The 20,352-nt window shown below is 40.3% G+C and overlaps 1 protein-coding gene across 2 annotated transcripts in view; it reads right to left on the reverse strand.

Moving 5' to 3' along the window:
* Positions 1-18,781, reverse strand: part of cdc42se2 (CDC42 small effector 2) — a 94,648-nt gene extending 75,867 nt beyond the window's left edge. Inside the window, exon 1 of one of the 2 annotated variants that reach the window (XM_003216411.4) lies at positions 18,180-18,781. The gene's annotated coding sequence lies outside the window, so the exon portion shown is untranslated. Of the gene's footprint in view, positions 1-18,142 lie in introns of both variants that reach the window. The other variant, XM_016990952.2, reaches the window with a different exon arrangement.
* Between the last annotated feature and the right edge of the window lie 1,571 nt (positions 18,782-20,352).

Consider the following 20,352-nt stretch of genomic DNA (forward strand, 5'->3'; position numbering starts at 1 on the left):
TCCCTTGGGTCCCCTTTATGTAGAGGTAAACTAGAAGAATGACAAAAGTGGCACATAAAATGTTTTGAAGTATTGTTAAAAATATCTTCAAAAGGATTTATGTTTATCATCAGTTAGCCTTTATATGAGCTTTGAGAAGGCGAGCCATTATTTTTTTTGATAAAGATTAGGTCATCCTTAGAGATAAAGTTTTCTGAATGGACTGTTTAGGGGATGGGAGATAATATAGAGGAATCCCTATACAGAAACCATTTACAAGTTTCAGAGCTTGTAAAATTTAACTTTTTGGATGACTACTTCCTGAATCTACGATACTACCACACTGACAGTTCTAATGGGAGCTAAAACCATATCCATGATGTTCAGAGTAGGTAGAAGGTCTGGTACGATCATCCGCTGAAGATTGTGTGTCTGTGTTTCAGGTAGTCTTGTCAACTTGTGGCAACCTGATGAATTTCATAGGGTTTTCTTAGGCAAGGAACAGCCAGATGTGCTTTTGTCAGTTCATTTGTCTGAAATACAACTGGCAACACCTGTTATTCATCCTCCTTCAAGTATTAACTAATGATGACCCTGCTTAGCTTCCAATATGAGATGAAATATGGTGCTTTTACAGTATTTAGGGCCTCTCCTAATATGTGGTAGCAGTTGTTAAATGTTTTGTTTTGTAATGGTCTGATAACTGCACAGACATAAAAACACAGGATGTGGTTACTAATGATTTCTCAGCTTAAGTTAACCCTGTAGAGGTGTAACAACTAAAATTGCTGTGAGATGTATTTCTACCACCTCCCCACTGAGGCTTCAGTGGGGAAAATTATTAACCACTATTACAGACTAAAACAATAAGGAAAAACCTGCCTCCACCTCGTTCTGATCAAAACTGGCCAAATTTCTCTGGACTGCAACTCTTAAGAATCTCCAGAATAGCATGCCTCCCCATTAGTTATGCTTACTGCAGGTTTTTTGGAAGCTGCAATAAAAAGTAACATTTTCAAGTTCTGAATTTAAACACACAGTTAAGATGACATGAAGTTTCTACAGATAAATCTGACATTTGGGGGAACCTTCAGGAAATCTTTGTTTTGTATGCTTTCCAACTCATCTATTCCTTCTTCATAGTTGTTCCCACACTGGAATCATCCTGTATATACTATGGAAACTTTCCAATACTGGCAGGGCTTTTATAGAAATTGGCCACCATGTGATTAATGGTATGCTGCTTGGTTGATTTTAACATTTGATTTCAATGGATTTCTAAATTCTGCATATTCTAACTTGCATAGTTTCTTACTGATGGTTTTGTATGCATTTTAATTTGCATTGGTTTGAACAATCTGTAGGCCACATTGAGGTGCAGTGTGTAGGTAATGTGTGATACAAAATTACATTTTTTGTTATTTAATTCATGTATTCCTTCTTGAAACCTAACACTTCTTCCCACACTACAATAAAACTGGCATTTCAGATAGACGTTCTTATTCTTTTCTAGAACACCTTTTGGTCAGTAATTCAAACTCTGAAATGTATTACTTTCAGAAGCAATACTACCAGTAGTATCAGAAGAGTCATATTTAAGAATAAAGCTCTCAAAACTGCTGTTCTGCCTGTAACCGTAGACTTAGGAAATTGTATTCTTAACAGTTTACTCACAATGTTTTACTCAAAGCAATATGGTGTGAAGCATGAGGCACTCACTTATAGCATATGCACAAGCATCGCAAATTCAACTGTGCCACTGAGCAAGTTCTAGGCTCTGATATTAAAAGAGATCTCCCTACCTTTTCAGTCTCTGAACCATTGCGTAGGTCAGAAGAGCGTAAAAGATATTTTAGAATATTTCATTCTTTTTTGCAGAGATCTCTTTGCCTCTCAAAAAAGATGACAGTAATGAGGTGGAATGTTGTAGTTTCCCTTTAAAAGATGCAATAATTAGCAGCATGTTGCTATAGCCGAAAGCGTTTTACAGAACTGGAAAAAGGAACTTGGAATAATACAGAGTCTCCTCAAACTATTACGAATGGGACTGAGTCCTGTGACAAACTAGTGACTTTGGCACCGACATTCAGAAACAAAAAGGAATCCGAATGTATGTCTTCAACAATTCAACCAAAACAACAGAGGATATGACAACTCAATTTTTACTGGGGAAAAGGGAGCTCCACACTTCTTAGGTCAGTGGATCTCAGCCTGGGGTTCCCAGATGTTTTTGGCCTACAACTCCCAGAAATCCCAGGCAGTTTACCAGCTGTTAGGATTTCTGGGAGTTGAAGGCCAAAAACATCTGGGGACCCCAGGTTGAGAACCACTGCCTTAGGTACTTAACCTCTTAATTTCTAATGTACACTTCTGCAGAGAACATTAACAGCACATTTTGAGCATAATAAAAAATTAAGTGAATTGCATCAAGGACTGAACAAGGAATACAGTTGTTTGAGAACAAGGAATCTAGTTGTGCAACTTGAGAGGTGAACTTAAAATCCTTTCCAATGTTAATTAAGATTCTGAGGAAGAGATCTCAATTTACGTTCAATTGTTTGTGATGTGAGATTTTAATCTACATTCCTTGTCACACTGTAGGGCATTTTGGATTGTATCTTCACCCACAGATCCTGAGGTGTGCACAAGACAAAAGACATTTGACTGCTTCTTATAATAATTGAGTCGTAACAGGCAGTTCCATCAGGGCTCATAGGAAAAGGCCTCATTATTTTGATGTTCTACCATATGCTCCTATCACTTTAAAAATCTATGTATTGCTGGACAAAGTAACAATCTTCGCTAAAGTGCTATCATATATTTTTCACATGTTCACACCAGAAAAGGGTAACACGAGTTCCTATAAATTCTACGCAAAGTTCCTGACTTTGCAGGGAGTCATATTATTTCAAGCTGTAAGTACAAAAGCTTCTAAATTTTAAATGTTTTTAAAAGAAATTTTGGCAAACATTTCAAATGTTAGCTGAGCAGTCTCATCACTCAACAAGTGAATTTTGCAGCATGTAACAAATGAGAAACTTGAACAAACATCAATTGCTCAAACAGATCACCACCTCTAAGAACAGCTTTCCTAGCATGAGAAAAATATGTCCATGAACAGCTACAATCAAATTAATTCTTTGGGAAGAAAAAAACCCAGAACCTTAGATAATTGGCTGTGTATTTTTTTTGTAAAAGAGAATGTCCAAAGCAGATAGATGTGGTGAATTATATTTTTCACCAATAATCATATGAAAATGATAAAAACGGGGAAAGGAAAGGTTACTGTGATTTTAGTTTAACATTCGCAATGGCAGGAATGACGTTATTGTCCAGTCAAGGAATCTCAGATATCACAGATATATCTCAGTCTTCACAGAAAAACCTTCCTTGCAAGACTCCTTCCAGGTGCATTGGACGACAAATCTCACTGTTGCAGTTATGCTCACTGGGGGGCATGTTTGTATTTGATTCTACAATAAATTTATGTTGTTTTTGTTATAATGGTTACTTATCTACTAGAAGTCATTTTCAGCAACATTTGCTCAGCCTAATATTATGAAACAAATGGCTTGAAGCTGTATCTCGACTTGACTATCTTACTATTTTCTTACCACGCAACTTTAAAAAACCCCCAAAAACCTTCTCCATGGTTCTAGATTTGTATGTCTCCTCACCACCACATTATTCTTTTGTCACCCAATAACCACCAGTAACAGATAGCATGAATATTCAGCCTACATTCACCACAATCCTGTAAACTGCAATCCACCTCTACCAAATCACTCTTGTAATCTCTTCAAATAAATTATCTATTTAATAACATCAATATAATGATACATCTTGATGAAACGGAGATCCCAAATTTTCTAACATCACTTCTCATGATATATCTGCACTTCACCTGATTTCTACCTATTCTACATTTCTTTGCATGGATTAAATTGCATCCACACATTGAGTTTTATTTTGGAATCCAAGAGCAAGCTGAAATATGGCAGATACAGTGAATGAATCCCAGGTAAGATACAATTAAACCAGATGCACATCACCTTAATAGCTACATTAAAACATATTTTTCTTATTTTTTTGAGAGACCCAGTACAGAGTTAGAACATGCAAGTACGTATTTTAAGTACCCTTTTACTATCAACACTACTTTTGGAGGAATAGGTGCGGCTTTCTCTATACAAAGGCCTCTATTTCAAAAGTTGCAAAACAATGTTTGAGATTATGAAATTTACATGCAGTTAAATCATTTAATGATTGAAACAAAATATATTTAAATTTCCTATCTGACTATCAAGTAATCCCAGAGAATGTACTAAACAGAAAAGTATCCGCATATCTTTCAACAGATCACTCTGATCAGGTTAAGGCTGACTATGTAATGATGGTTAAAAACAATAAAATTAACTAGCATAATTATTAGTACTTATCCTGTTCTCCTGCTCTTCTACTAAGTATCCAGAGAGTGCTGGGTTTTTACAGGGTTTTCATGGCAGATTTCCTTGGAGGTTAGAAGAGTGCGATTTGCCCAAGGTCACCCAATAGGTTTCTATGGCTGAGTGGGGATGAGAACTTCATCCCCCAGATTGATAGTACTACTCAAACTCAGGAGTCTCCAAACAAAGGCCAGTTGCAGCCCTCTAAAGTCATTTACTCAGCCCCGCCTTAAACTTTAGACTTAAGGCCACCCTAAGTCTGAAATTATTTGAAGGCACACAACAACAACAATCCTAATTAACTTGACTATCTCATCCGCCAAAATCAGGCCTACACTTCCCATTGAAATACTGGCAAGGATATGTTGACTAAAATTGTTCCTGATTTTAAATGTTATATTGTTCTGTTATGGTTTTGCACTACAAATAAGATATGTTAAATGTGCATGGGAATTTGTTCATTTTATTTATTTAAAAAAACCCATAGTCCACCCCCTTAATAGTCTGAGGGACCATGAACCAGCCCTTGGCTTAAAACGTTTGAGGACCCCTACTGTAAATGATAACACTGTAATGGCTCGCATACTGCAAAGTAATTATTAAGTCATATATAACAAAATATCAACACAATGCAAATCACTTCTACAGTAGTTTTGTGCCACAGTATGAAAACTCAATATGGGGAAAGATCGTGAGCAGAATTTTGAATAGAGTGCAATATTAATGCATTGCCAAGCATAAAGCAAGGAAGCAGGTGGGAAATTCCAACTACTACGTTTGCTATATCCTCTACATGGTCATATAAAATAGCTGTTATAGCAAAGTTCTTCTGGCATCAGAAATTGGCAGAAAAGGGTGAAAGGAAAATACATTGCTTAATAAAAGTGCTTAACAAACAACACTCTGCCAAGTTCCATTCAGGTAATTGAAAACTGGACTCTCTCTCATCTTGGATAATACAAACTGAACATTACAGAATTTTCTTTTTTAAGAATATGACAAACCAAGCAGTCTCAAGATTTTTGTGCACATCTGTTTTGAGAAAACGTACAGGTAAAAATGTGTATAAAACATTGCTTCATTTTGCTTCCTATTTGCTTGAATTTTCTCAGTCATATATTGGTATTAGAAGGGAAATGTCAGTTGATCAGTTATATATTGATACTAGAAGGGAAACCCATGAAGATTAGGGGGGAAAGAAGGTTGGTATCATTTTTAAATCTACTTTCCAAATCTCTGTTCATATTAAGACAGAGGCCTATCTAGTGTAGAAAACTATTATTATTTAAATGATTTGCTGAAGTGCACCTTATGTTGGATGCTGATTAACTACATCTTTTATAGAACCAAGATGAGATTTACAGCAGATGGGGAAAGTTTTGCCAGAAAGTCACTTTACATAATTTAATTTTTGAAAGAGGAAGAAGTACAACGCTCTGCAAAAGTAAAGTTTTAATGATTCGATATTCTCATAACCAAACTAGTTGTTTGGGTAAAAACTAGGAAAAGCATATTCTGCTCAGTTTATAAAGGATCACAGCAGATACACATCGGTTTTGTCTAACAGAAGGAGTTTCTATAAACTATATTGTATTTCATTTGTGAAAGATGACTGTGTATATCCACAAACATGTGGATGGCAATGGCATAAACTTGTATTCTGGATGTATGCAATAAAATATGATGACATCTCCCTCCCCACCATACACATACCTGATCTCCTGAAGATTTTGCCACAAAAACTAAAATTGGATGGGGGAAAATCAAGGGAGAGAAATTCCTCCTCAAGCAAAAATTGTATTTTAAAAATCACAATCTTATAGTACTTTCAGTATGTTTAGAAGCCACATGTGACCTCGAGTTATTCAGCGAACAAATGGCTTGCTGTCTGTTTTATACACAGAGAAAACAAGCAGCTCATTGTTCTGTCCTAAAATAAATGCAGAGAATTAAATATTTTATCCCTACTTGTGTCTTAAAGTACTACTACAAGTAATCTACTATGAAGATATGGATAATATTTAGGACAAGGAAAACAGACCATCTTGAGGTTAAAGCCCCCTTCCCCCAAATAGCCACATTAACCTGCAGCAGCAAATTACCAATCATTTGGAATATCTTGTCTGTCTGTTGGTCCGTCTGTCAATTGTTCAGGACACTTTAAAGGATATCTAGTTAAAGTATGGATCAAGTACTGGCAGGTAAACAAGTCATTTCACTAGACGCATGAATAAGATAAAGATTGAAATATACCATATGACCCATTCACCCAATCAGTGGGGGATACAGTCCAGAACTCTGCATGGATATGCAAACCATGAGTAATAACAAACCCAATTGAAATGAAGGCATTCCAGCCCAAGCAGAATTACACTGGAGGACCTGGAAATGCCTAGAAACTATGTCGCCCTCAGTCCCCTTATTGGGTAAGAAGGGCAGGGTAGAAATACTGTAATAAATAAATAAATCGTTTCACAGGTATTAGGGTCATAAGGTAAAAAGATCATACTATATAAAAAAAACTCAAAAGGAGCTATCCTGGATCACATTTCCAGGATTCTCTTCCAACCAGCGGCCAACCAGATATGTATGGAAGGACCATAAATAGGCTATGCAATAGCAGCTTATCATGCTCCCCAGTGAATGACATGGAGAGCAGCAGTGTCTTGGATGCTGGAGGTAATATACAGCTGTCATGATTAGTAGTCAATGCTCTTTCTGAAAGGTAAACCAATAGATGTAACTAAGAGGGAGACTGATATAAATCTAGTTAATGAAGCAAGTTCTCTAACAATACCAGTGCTGTAATACATAACGTCCATTCCACCACACTAAATATAACAGACACTGTACATAAATTATGTAAATATGATGTGCTACACTATCCATAAGCATATTTACATTTTAGCCAAGATGATAAAAATCTATCAAAAGCAATCAATGCATTCTAAACCTCCAGTATCAATTGCTTTTTCCAGACTGTTTTGTATAATTATCATGACCCCAAAGCCAGGTCAAACGTTTGATAGTTTCCACGCAGAGCTGCCTGGAGCACTGAACCACAAAGAAAAATGCCAGGAAATGACTAGTACCTTACATTTCACCATTCTGTATGATTTCATAAATTAATTAGCCCTATCTGAATAGTTAAGACCTTATGTGTAGACCTCTCTCTACCAAATTCTTTTGAGTGTTGCTAACCATAGAATTACAGAATTGTAGAGTTGGAAGAGACCTCACAGGCCTTCCAGTCCAAACCCCTGCAAGCAGCAGGAAAATCTCATTCAAAGCACCCCCGACAGATGGCTATCTAGCCTCTGCTTAAATGCCTCCAAGGAAGGAGCCTCCACCACACCCAGGGGCAGAGCGTTCCTCTGCCAAACAGCTCTCACAGTGAGGAAGTTCTTCCTAATATACAATCTTTGTATATGTTTAGAACTAATTCTGGTAATCTATTGATTTATGATAGGACACCCTTGCAAGGTAAGTGACCCCAAGTTTATCTTCAAATAAAGTGCACAAGAAGAGCAGGTAACTTTCACCAAGCAACCAAAGATAGATCTAGGCCACATTTATACACTAAGTGCAACATTATTAATTTTTTGCTTTTTATGAAGAATGCATCACTTTCAAGGTTTGTTTCAACTTCTGATGCTTTAATATTTCTAAAGAAAAAAATACCATAACTACTTAATGTCACTCTAAATCTCATTTAAAATTCTAATACAAATAAGCTTAATAGAGTAGTGAGGATGCCACATTATTGATCCAGTTTCCAAATAATTAATTCATCCTTGACTTTGAATTCTAAGAAACCAAAACAGGCAAGAATTAAAAGGAGAAGTGTAGGACAAACATCTTTAAAATGAAAGCAGATGTTATCAGCAAGAGGGATAACCTCTATCGCAATTAATTGTACATTTAGAAGGCTTCGGTTAATTGATTTAGCTCCAGAATCCATTTTCCATTACATGCTTACAGGACCTAATAGGGCCTTTGCTCCTGAAAATGCTACATAGTTGTACTCACTGTAACACTGTCGCATAATATTGTCTTTCTCCCAACACTTTACTACCAAACCATTAATCTTTTAAAAGTCTATGGCAGCAAGTGATGCAACTTAAAAGTGATTCCAAAAGATTAATTTTTAAACACTGTTTCTGTTCTTTCATCTGTTACTTAACTTGCCTTTCTCCACCCTGCTAAGACCAATTTAATTTTTTTCGTGTCATATACAAAAAATACCATGGCAAAAAGTTCAAAAAGCCCCTGCTGTCTTTCTTCCATGACAAAACATAGCAGCCTTTACTCACATAATGACAGTTCAAGTGAAGCAGAGCTCTGACAAGCAACAAGCAACGTGGGGGTCAGACTTACTGAAATGCCACTAGACAGACTGTTTTCTCTTGCCGTGGGGCATTGCTATGAAATTACTCATGAGCCAAGTTAGAACCAAAGTAAAGTTGCTTGATCTGCTTGTTTGTTTCATTTTTTCCCAGAAATAAGGCCACTTCAAAACCCTTGTTCTCTTTCTTTCAGAGTGAAGTTTTATATTTGTTGCACTTATATAACACCTTCCTTCCTATGAGCTCCAGACTTGTCCTCTCTTCTTTATCCTTACAAGAACCCTGTGCGATAGGAAAGGCTGAAATACTGACTTACCCAAAGTCATCCATTCAGTTCTATTGATCTCTATAGACGAATAAATAAATCTCTCAAGTCTCACCTTCAGACTGTAACCACTGACTCATGCTGGTTCCCTGTTCTACTTGTCAGAATAAGGTTCCACTTGAGCTTAAAGGTAAAGGTTTCCCCTGATGTTAAGTCCAGTCATGTCTGACTCTGGGGGTTGGTGCTCATCTCCATTTCTAAGCCGAAGAGACGGCGTTGTCCGTAGACACCTCCAAGGTCATGTGGCCGGCATGACTGCATGGAGCACCGTTACCTTCCCGCCAGAGCGGTACCTAGTGATCTACTCACATTGGCATGTTTCGGAACTACTAGGTTGGCAGAAGCTGGAGCTAACAGTGGACGCTCACTCCGCTCCCGGAATTTGAACCTGCGACCTTTCGGTCTGTAAGTTCAGCAGCTCAGTGCTTTAACACACTTCGCCACCGGGGGCTCCTAATGAGCTTACAAATACATAAATATTGTCCATCATATACCCTATGTTTCTAGCCCTTAGAACTGTAGATATTTTCTGTGAAAGATTCAATGACTACACAGGAAGCTTTCAGAAACCAAAAAGGAAGTTCTAATCATTACAAGACTAGACTTCTTAAGCCAAATACATCATTTGTTCAAGCAAATCCCTGCAATAATAAATTGAATTCCAGATTACATATCATGGTGAAAACAGATCACACTGAGTGAGCAACTGTGTAAAATGGCATAAACTGTCTTATTTCGGAGTATTTTGGGTTTTCTTGGCATATGACTGGATTTTTTATTTTTCTGGCCATAAAGGAATGCCAACATTGGTTGTAACTAAAACCTTACAAAGCTGACAAAGCTGTTCCTTAGAAATGCACCAAGATTTCAGAGGCACTGTTCACACTTATTATTTCAAGAGCACAGCAATTTCCATCCCACAATAACTACTTGCTTCTGTATTTCCCCCCAGATTAAATCATTGCCTGTATGTCCCAAATTTCTCTTTCTATACATTATAATAGGAATGGGCTATACTTTACTAACTTCAAAGATTGAAAATTATAGAAGCAATTGCTGCATTCCACAGACATTGCATAAGACAACAGGAAGGATGTATATGCCTTCAAGTTGTTAATCAATGTATGACAACCCCCATTAATTCCATAGCGTTTTCATAGGAAAAGAATAGACTGAGGTAGTTTTGCCAGTCTCTTCCTCTGAAATATAGCCTACAGCACCTGTTATTCATTTGTGGTCTACCGTCCAAGCAGCAACCAGGGCTAAGCCTGTTTAACTTTCATAATCAGACAGGATCTGGTGCCTTTAGGCCCTAAAAATTGTAATTATAATGATAACCAGTATGTTTCTTTGCCTAATTTGTGTGGGACAACCGATCTTGGACTTCAAAGCAACAATTAAAACTACAATACAGAACAAATACAGCAATTTGTGGAACCAGAAATTGCAATTCAAACAATTAACCAGTGAGGAAATTGGCAAAGATTAGTAATTACCAAAGAACTGCAAAGCTAAAATCTAATACACACAATTTCTTAGGAAATAGTCTTAACTTAGTACAGTTGAACTTAGTCTGACTAAGCAAAATAAAACATTTTAGTGTTATCACTTCTCACTGTTATAACACTATTATTTCACTTTAACTGCCATAGCTTCGTCCCATGAAATCCTGGGGTTTTAGTTTACTAAGAGCCAAGATCCCCTGTCTAAAAATTTCTAAATGCCCCTACCTAAATTGAAAATCCCAGAAATCCATACAATATTGTCATAGCACTTAAAATGGAACAACAGCATTACAACTGCATACTCTGATAGGGCCTTTTATCAAATGTTTATATTTTGCGGGGCAAAGAAGATGTGAGGGGACATTTTCTTTGCCCCCAAAGAACAGTAAATAAAGAGATTAAATAGTAAATAAAGAGATTAAATAAAGAACAACACTCAAAAACAGAGGAATTCCAGAAAGAAAACAATCAGGGTCAGCTAATCACCTCCCAACAAAGGATTCAGGAAGCAGCCAAGGTTTAAAGCTGCAAGGCTATTCAATGCTGATCAAGGTGTTCAATTGCAACATTTACACTTGCCTCAAACAGACAAGAGTTACTTCTACCATCCTGGACATTCTACAGATATATAAACTCCACCTGCCTAGTTTCCAGAAAAACTCACAACCTCTGAGGATGCCTGCCATATATCATGGCGAAATGTCAGGAGAGAATGCTTCTAGAACATGGCCATACAGCCCAGAAAACTCACAGCAACCCGATGTGAGAGGAATTTGACATTCTTGGGAGGGAGGAGTTTAAGGCCTAAGGATCCGGAAGGGGGTGATGCAGAAATGGTTAATGCAGCACCAGATCTTTAGACACTTGAGGGCTGTGGCAGTGCTGGAAGTGTGCAAGGCATAAGTAAAGAGAAGGGCAGAAGAGTTTTAGGACTAGAATGTAGAAAAAAGAGCCTGCAGAAGAGGGTCTTCTAAGGACCACCTATGGCTCATATAAAACACACTCCTAAATGAATGAATGGTTTTGGTGGCAGCTAAGTTCTAGGCAGAAATGAGATAGCTCAGGTGTAAAAACTGAAGGACAAAACATTTTATCATTTGAAGTGAAATCAAATCAGAAGAGCTAACCATGACTGCTCTTCATTTTGCCAGCTGAGCTACTGAAGCAAATGGTAGCAGTGCAGCCTTCTAATTTCTGAGGCCCTTCACTTGGTACTTCATCCATTCCAGCAACAGATGCAGCAGTCAGCAGTTTCATACAAAGCATGAGTAGAAAGGTGAACTGAGGCCATAGTGGGAAATGACTCACCAATATGGCAAGCCAAAGACATGGTCTCCATGTGACCAAATGGATGAGTACATCTATTTGTTGTTGTTATGTGTTTTCTGGCTCACTTATGGCAGGGTTTATTTAAAAAGATGTTTGCCATTGCTTTCCTCTAAGTCTGAGAGGAAATGACTTGCCTATAGATACCTAAGCAGGTATTTGAAGCATGGTCTTTCCAAGCCTTAGTCCAGCATTTAAAACATGACACCACACTATGAATACATACCAAACACCAAATTAGTGTCATCCTTTGAGAACGTAGCTAGCCTCCCTTCCACACATATTTTTCTTATATAGATCTACTTGACTTTACCTGAAGAGCTAATGCTACAATGTAAAATCAATGTTAACACTATTGTAATCTAATGAGCTACCACAGAGTGTGACCCGATTCTCATGTTTTATTTTTGTGAAGATCCATATGTCTTTCATAATACCTATACCACTATCTTGTTCTCCCGCCCCCAATAAATTGCCAGAAACTGATAGAAGTAGTAGTGTCCCTATTAATAACAAATGGACAAAACAATGCATCATTGTGTAGCCATGGTTTTTTTTTTTCTATGTCAGGAGTGACTTGAGAAACTGCAAGTCGCTTCTGGTGTGAGAGAATTGGACGCCTGCAAGGACATTGCCCAGCGGACACCCAGATGGTTTACCATCCTGTGTTAGGCTTCTCTCGTGTCCTTGTATGGGAAGCTGGAGCTGACAGACAGGAGCTCACCCCACTCCCTGGATTCGAACTACCAACCTTTTAGTCAGCAGTCCTACCGACACAAGTGGGGGCTCTGTGTAGCCATGTTAATGTTCAAATATACTGTTTTGTCATAAACTGACATGGAACCATATATACTGTATATATGTATCACCAAAAAAGAACCATTTCAGGTTATTTCTTCTATAAGCCTTTAAATGTAATAAACGTACTCCGACCTATGCAGATTCTTTATGAAAAATGCTTCATTGTAATATGAATAGTTATTTGTAAGTATCTATCATAGCACCATCTCAGTTATAATTTACAGTTTCATATCAGAGTAATGTGTTCATTTTATCTGAAGATTGTCCTGTAAATCTCACTTAAAACAAACATTATTTTAAGGAAACACATGCATCCAGCTTTAAATAATACTCACTTCAAACCATGCCTCACCCTGTAATTTACAATGAAATGGCTACTTGCAGGTAGATGCTATACATTTTGCACCTGTGAGACATCAACAGCTTGGGCAAAACCCACAATTACAAGAGTATTCTCATTAAGATTCAATTTAAAGTACATTTTTAATGAAGTGGGGGTTTACACCCAAATAAACATGCACAAAACAGGGTTGTACAAAGTATGGCAGACGACTTAAAATCAAACCCAAAATATTAACTGTGTTTAGTAATTGAATGCAAAGCATATATGAAATACTATACTGTAATCATATTTTAACTCATCAATTTGTTTTCACAAGGAGGTATAATACAGATTTGGCTGGCATTCCCCCCCCCCCCTTTTAAATTACTGCCTGAGAAGCATACTATGTTGGGAATGAAAGCTACAAGCTCTAAGCTGAAGATGTTTCCCCAATTTCTCTGCTGGAGAGAGAAGGAAGGAGTGGATTATTTTTTCTAGCCATGCACTGGCAGAAGCGCATGTACTGTTAGCAGTACTGCATTACAGAGCCATTATTACCACACCCTCTCTCTCAAGGAAAACACACACAAACCAAAAGTACATTTGTCCTTGAGCCCAGGAAAACATTAAAACTGAACAACCTGTTCAAGGCACTTCCTAATATACCTATCCACCCCCCCCCCTTCTCCTTCTGAGCACATCCAGCACCATTTAAATGATTTACAGCCTTTTGATACACCCCCTTTCCAAATAAGCCCAAGAACCCCTGACCCAAAAGATTTTGATCCTTTTACCTGGCAGTAATTCTTTTAAAGAGCATCAATACACTCAAAGGATATCACTGAGCAAATCTGGGGTCTTGAGCCACTCCAAATAAAAGGGAGGAGAGAAAATAAAAATGCAAGGCTGCCTCGCCCCTCCTCCTGCTTTGGTAATAAGAAAAATCCAGTGCACAAATCTAATGCAGGCTATTTGGGCAGAAGACAAATGAGTAAAGGTGTGTATGGGGGAGGAAGGCACTCTCCTTGTTACTTAACAAATCATGAGCTTTGCAGATTAAAATAAACCCAACTGTAATATTTGCTTCATTTCATCAGTGTCTGCACAGGGCAAGAACCATTCAATGGGCTCTGGCATTCTGCAGAAGATGTCAGAGGAACACCTTTTACTGAGGTGGACCCTCGGTATCCACGAGGGTGGGGTGGTTCCAGGATACTCTGTGGATACCAAAATGTGTGGATGCTCAAGTCTCATCATCAACAACAGTGCAGCAAAATGGTGTCCCTTACATAAAATGGCAACATCAAGGCTTTATTTTTTAAAAGAATGCTTTTAATAAAATATTTTCAAGCAAAGGATATCCCAGAACTGAGAGACCATCCCTGCTGCTGCTCTTGACAACAGGATTGAAACAGAGAGAGACTTAGAATGTGTCTACACTGTAAAAGAGATGCAGTTGGACACTACTGAACTGTCATAGAATCATAAAGTTGGAAAAGACCTCGTGGGCCATCCTGTCCAACCCCCTGCCAAGAAGCAGGAAAACCACATTCAAATCCCCTCCGACAGATGGCCATCTAGCCTCTGCTTAAAAGCCTCCAAAGAAGGAGCCTCCACTACAGTCCAGGGGAGAATGTTCCACTGCTGAACAGCTCTCACAGTGAGGAAGTTCTTCCTAATATTCAGGTGGAATCTCCTTTCCTGTAGTTTGAAGCCACTGTTCCGCATCCTAGTCTCCAGGGCAGCAGAAAACAAGCTTTCTCCCTCCTTCCTATGACTTCCCCTCGCATATTTCCACATGGCCATCATGTCTCTTCTCAGCCTTCTAGTCTGCAGGCTAAACATGCCCAGCTCTTTAAGTCGCTCCTCATAGGGCTTGTTCTCCAGACCCTTGATCATTTTAGCCGCCCTCCTCTGGACACATTCCAGCTTGTCATCGTCTCCCTTAAACTGTGGTGCCCTGAATTGGACACAGTATTCCGGGTGTGGTCTGACCAAGGCAGAATAGAGGGATCGCATGACTTCCCTGGATCTAGACACTACTCCTATTAATGCAGACCAAAATCCCATTGGCTTTTTTAGCCACTGCATGACATTGTTGGCTCAAGTGCCATGGAATCATGGGAGGCCCCAGTACAATTTAGCCAAAAAAAAAAAAAAAAAAAAAGGCTACAGACCTTGTAAAACAGAAACCATAATTCCATAGCATTGAGCCAGGGCAGTTCAAGTGGTGTCAAACTGCATTATTTCTACAGTAGATGCACCCAGAGGGGGAGGGAGGGAGTCAGAGAGAGAAAGAGAAACTAAGAGAGGGAGAGAGAAAAAGATTCCAACTCAAACAAGGCTTCTTCCCGTTGGGTTACTGTGAGTTTCCCGGGCTGTATGGCCATGTTCCAGAAGTATTCTCTCCTGACATTTCGCCCACATCTATGGCAGGAATCCTTGGAAGTTGTGAGTTTTGTTGGAAACTAAGCAAATGAGGTTTATATGTCTGTGGAGGTCCAGAGTGGGAGAAAGAACTCTTGTCTGTTTGAGGCAAGTGTGAATGCTGTAATTAATCACCTTGATTAGCACTGAAAAGCCTTGCAGCTTCAAAGCCTGGCTGATTCCTGCCTGGTGGAACCCTCTGTTGGCAGGTGGAGGTGTTAGTTGACCCTGACTGTTTTCCAGTTTCGAATTCCCCTGTTTCCAGAGTGTTGTAATTTATATATTGTCCTGATTTTAGAGTTTTTTTAAATAATGGTAGCCAGATTTTGTTCATTTTCATGGTTTCCTCCTTTCTGTTGAAAGCGTCCACATGCTTGTGGCTTTCAATGGCTTTCCTGCAATCTGACATAGTGGTTGTTAGAGTGGTCCAGCACTTCTGTGTTCTCAAATAATATGCTATGTCCAGGTTGGTTCAGCCATGGTTGACTTCTCTGATTGAGTTAGCCTGCAGTGCCTTTCATGTTCCTTAGCATTGAGCCAGGGCAGTTCAAGTGCTGTCAAACTGTATAGTATAATATAGATCAGGTATGGGCAACCTTTGGCCCTCCAGGTGTTTTGGACTTCAACTCCCACAATTCCTAACTGCCGGTAGGCTGTTAGGAATTGTGGGAGTTGAAGTCCAAAGCACCTGGAAGGCCAAATGTTGTCCACGCCTGGTATAGATGCACGGGGAGGGGGGATCAGAGAGAGAAAGAAAAACTAAGAGAGGGAGAGAGGCAGAGATTCCAACTCAAACTATGATCCCACTCAGCACTTTACCCACTTCCTGGCCCCATGCTATACTGTTGCACTTGACCTTCCTAGCACCTTATAGTTGGCCACCCCAATGTTGAACCCTGGTCACTGTATCTTGGTTTGTTGATGGAGTGTTCTGTCATTAGTTCTTAAGTCTGTGTTAACTGATTGATTTATATGTCTTGTGTACTTAAATTCATTATTGTACTATGTTTAGTGGTTGTATGGTTTTCTGTTAAGTTGGAAACTGCCCTGAGTCCCTTGAGGAGACAGGGTGGTATATAAATAAATTACTATTATTATTATTATTATTATTGTATGACACAGCAAACAAGATAGGTATGCTGGATTTCGTATCACAAAATCACAAGTCGAACACTTCCCAAGTGTCTAGGACTGTGTGACGTATTTTCGGATGATGCGCGCTGATTCCAGTAGGATGGCCTTTTGCGGTATGATGATGATGATGATGATGATGATGATGATGTTGAAGGCTTTCATGGCTGGAATCACAGGGCTGTTGTGTGTTTTCTAATATACCTAAACCTCACAACCTCTGAGGATGCCTGCCATAGATGTGGGCAAAACATCAGGAGAGAATGCTTCTGGAACATGGCCATACAGCCCGGAAAACATACAACAACCCTGTGATCCTGGCCATGAAACTCTTCAACAACACACTTCCTTGCTTAGTTTTTCCAATATACCTCACAGCCTCTGAGGATGCCTGCCATAGATGTGGGCAAAACGTCAGGAGAGAATGCTTCTGGAACATAGTCATAAAGCCCGGAAAACGCACAACAACCCTATTAATAATAATAGTAATAATAATAACAAGGCTTCTCCCCATTCCTAATACTTCCCTACTTTGCGGCTGCCTGGGCTCCTCTAGTTTCCCAGCCAAGCACTTCTCCAGCGCTATGGAGTAGAGACACACACTGCATGTGTATATGTCTACACACACATACCGTGTTTCCCCAAAAATAAGACAGTGTCTTATATTAATTTTTGCTCCCAAAGATGCACTAGGTCTTATTTTCAGGGGATGTCTTATTTTTCCATGAAGAAGAATTCACATTTATTATTGAACAAAAAATGAACATTTTATATATACTGTATAGTAGTTGTCATCACAAACCAGCATAACCAGACAAACTGTGAATCCTATCAAGAATTTACCAATCCTAAATGCTCTGGTATTCTCTTCGGCGGGCATGCTTCCAAACAAAAACTTTGCTAGGTCTTACTTTCAGGGGAGGCCTTATATTTAGCAATTAGCTGTGCCCGGCCACGCGTTGCTGTGGCAAAGTATGGTGGTATGGGAAATAAAGTTTTGAGGAATTGGTGGTAGTTAAGGTAAAGGGTAAAGGTTTTCCCCTGACGGGGCTTAGCCTTCTAACTGGCTGCAATTGGATAAAAACAATTATTGCTCTCCCTCTAGTTAGGACTTTATTATTCTTTTCTTTTTGTTGTATGAACGCAGAGGCATGGATGAGGGGTTGTGCTGCCAAGTTTAGTGTTTCTGGGATGTGTAGTTTTGTTGTTTTGTCCTAGGCCGAAATTTCATTACCCTTTTATATATATAAGATTCAGCAAAACCTCTACTAGGTCTTATTTTCTGGGGATGTCTTATTTTAGGGGAAACAGGGTACATACACTACAACACACATAGAAAGCCCGACATGCTCCTCTGAATGGCAGAGGCGGCCACCCTCGCTGCCTGTGTATCCCAAACCGGAGGGAAAGAAAGAAAGAAAGAAGGCTCTGCTTAGGGCTTCTCCCCACTGCCAGGCCCCCGGTTGTTTCTTGAGAAGACCAGGCCCACTCCCCTCCATGGCCTGGAGGCTTCCCTAGAGCGCCCTTCCCCATACCTGGCCTCCGCAGGGGACAAGCAGGCTCTCCACTCACCTCCGCCTCTTGTCTGCCTCCCTCCCTCGCTCGCTCGCTTCCTTGCCTGGCTCTTTCCCTGCTGCTCGCTCCTTTGTCTGGGGCCGCCTTTCTCGTCTCGGCGCGGCGGGCTTCGCCTCCCTCTCCGGAGAAGAAGGCGTCCTCTTCCCTCCCAGCGAAAGGCGGGGGAGGAAAGAGAGAAAGAGAGAGAAAGAGAGAGGCCGGCGCCCCGAAGGTCCCTTTCCCCTCGGCTTCTGGAGAAAGGAGAGCAGCCGGCAAATTGCGCGCAAAGGCAGGCAAGCAGAGGGAAGCTGGACGAAGGATGCGGCAGTGGCGGGTCCCTCCTGCTGGCTCCGCCTCCTCCTCCCCTTCTTCTCGCCCGGCCCCCGGTTTCAAAGCCCCGGCAGGAGAGCCAGGGTGGCACCGGCTCCTCCTCTTCTTCTTCTTCTCAGGCGCGGCGACACGGAGCGAGAGTCCCCAAAGGGCTGCCGAGGCGAGAGGAAGCGCTCCGGAGGAGGAAGAAGGCAGGCAGGGTTGGCAGGCGGGAGGGGAGACGCCAAAGCCGCCCCAAAGGACGGTGCAGCGAGGAGGGGGAGGCTGTCAAACGGCCGCGGACCCTCCGCAAGGCCAGCAGGTATCGGCCCTCCAATCTGGAGCCGGCTCCGGAGCGCTCTCCTCCCCTCAAAGGATTTTGGGAGATGTAGTTTTTTTAGCGGGTGGGTGATACCACCAATCAAAGCTGCCGTGAACCTGAAGCGCGCCTTGGGAAGAAAAAACCCAACTGGTCCCAGTTAGCTGCTTTTTGAAGGAAGTAAATGTTACGCACATTGTGCTGTTGAAGGCTTTCATGACCGGACTCACAGGGTTGTTGTGTGTTTTCCGAGCTGTATGGCCATGTTCCAGAAGCATTCTCTCCTGACGTTTCGCCCACCTCTATGGCAGGCATCCTCAGAGAATGTCAGGAGAGAATGCTTCTGGAACATGGACATACCTCCCGGAAAACACACAGCAACCATTGGGCACATTGTGTTGTTGAAGGCTTTCATAGCCGGAATCACAGGATTGTTGTGTGCTTTCCGGGCTATATGGCCATGTTCCAAAAGCATTCTCTCCTGACGTTTCGCCCACCTCTATGGCAGGCATCCTCAGAGAACGTCAGGAAAGAATGATTCTGGAACATGGACATACCTCCCGGAAAACACACAGCAACCATTGGGCATCTTGTTGAAGGCTTTCATAGCCGGACTCACAGAGGAGTTGTGTGTTTTCCGGGCTGTATGGCCATGTTTCAGAAGCAGTCTCTCTTATTTATTTATTTATTTATTTCCAATATTATTTATTTATTTATTTGCAGTATTTATATTCCACCCTTCTCACCCCGAAGGGGACTCAGGGCGGATCACATTACACATACAGTAGAGTCTCACTTATCCAAGCTAAACGGGCCGGCAGAAGCTTGGATAAGCGAATAACTTGGATAATAAGGAGGGATTAAGGAAAAGCCTATTAAACATCAAATTAGGTTATGATTTTACAAATTAAGCACCAAAACGTCATGTTATACAACAAATTTGACAGAAAAAGTAGTTCAATACACAGTAATGTTATGTTGTAATTACTGTATTTACGTATTTAGCACCAAAATATCATGATGTATTGAAAACATTGACTACAAAAATGGCTTGGATTATCCAGAGGCTTGGATAAGCGAGGCTTGGATTAGTGAGACTCTACTGTATAAGGCAAACATTCAATGCCTTAACATAGAACAAAGACAAGACAAACACAGGGCTGGCCTCGAACTCATGACCTCTTGGTCAGAGTGATTTGTTGCAGCTGGTTGCTCAATAGCCTGCGCCACAGCCCGGCCCTTCTCACCCGAAGGGATTCAGGGTGGCTTACAATACTGGCACAATTAGATGCCTATACAAAATCAATCAGCCGTACATAAAATCAGTTAAAAAACAATTAAATACAATATAAAATTACAGTATATACATTTTAAAAATATATGTGCTCAGATCCATTCATCTGAAAACCTCGTGCCTTATCCATAGGTCAGTCTGTGTCATCTTTATCGTTTATTCGTTAAAAGCCTGGGCACATAGCCATGTTTTTAGGGCTCTTCTAAAGCCCAAAAGAGTTGAAACGTCTCTCTTGACGTTTCGCCCACCTCTATGGCAGGCATCCTCAG

The sequence above is a fragment of the Anolis carolinensis genome, chromosome 2 (genome assembly GCF_035594765.1).
Source record: "Anolis carolinensis isolate JA03-04 chromosome 2, rAnoCar3.1.pri, whole genome shotgun sequence".
Lineage (NCBI taxonomy): Eukaryota > Metazoa > Chordata > Lepidosauria > Squamata > Dactyloidae > Anolis > Anolis carolinensis.